This window comes from Echinops telfairi, unplaced genomic scaffold (assembly GCF_000313985.2).
Source record: "Echinops telfairi isolate 266 unplaced genomic scaffold, ASM31398v2 ScPeMD7_3533;HRSCAF=4204_0, whole genome shotgun sequence".
NCBI lineage: Eukaryota > Metazoa > Chordata > Mammalia > Afrosoricida > Tenrecidae > Echinops > Echinops telfairi.
Genome location: NW_022107431.1, coordinates 38,137,239 through 38,138,298, shown reverse-complemented (window position 1 = coordinate 38,138,298; position 1,060 = coordinate 38,137,239).

The window sequence follows — 1,060 nt, the reverse complement described above, 5'->3', positions numbered from 1 at the left end:
GTGCTGAGGGAGGAAAGTTTGGTTTCAGAGTTGGGTAAATGAAAGATTCAGGATGGAAGCACATCTAATCTCTGCCCGTGGGAATTCACTTTGGGATGATGTGCGAATGGATTTTCCTCCCCCACTGACATCAGAGAAGGTCAGATGTAGCCCCTACACCATTTATTCAATGAGAAAAACAGACTTCATGAATCCCTAATGACAATTTTATTATTTTATTCAATTTTGAATGGAAGCAAAAGTCAGTGAAGACTTCATTCTAGCCCCAATCTAAGAACAATTAGTTCCTATGACGTGGCCCTGTTGCATGCTTGCCCTCATACAGAGATCACTAAGATATGCACGCTAGAGCAGCGTGTGCTGAAGAAACCAGCCGGTGCCCAGCTCTCAGAAAGAAGTGTCTGGGATTTAAAGGCTGGTCTTCAAACCAGCAGCCGTTTAGGTGGGGTGTCAAGCAAGTTCACATGGGAGAAGCATACCAGCCTCTTTGGTTCAGAGATCGTAAATAACAAAATCCAACTCTGAAGGAGGGAATGCTTTCAGAGCTTATATTGTGAACCCCTGCTTTGCAGAAGGTTTTGGATAGCAGTGGAGGCCCCAAAATCCATACGCATGGTCACCATATGAATGAAGACTTCAGTGAATCCCCTCTGACCATACTCTAGTGATGTAATCAGATTTGCTATCAGACAGAGAGCATTACAAAGTGGATTATGGGAGATGTAGTTAGGGTAAAATGTAACACATTATAATTTGATCTCCCCTTTGACCCCTTCTAAAGTTGTTTCAGTTTACAGTATTTTCTTTCTTTTGATTGAAATTTTTCTGTTTTGTTTAGTCATTATTGTTCATTTTTGTTTGCTTGCTTGCTTCCTTTTGAGCCTTGTATGGTTTTCTATATGTGAAATCAAGGGGAGATAGAGCTATAGAAGCAAAAACAGTTGTGGCAGGGGAGGATGGGGACACATGTGGGGCTAACAATAGTATGAGAAGAAAATTGATTAAATTGATCATGGTGATGGTTGCACATCTTAAGATGATTGGACAATTAAATCGTATG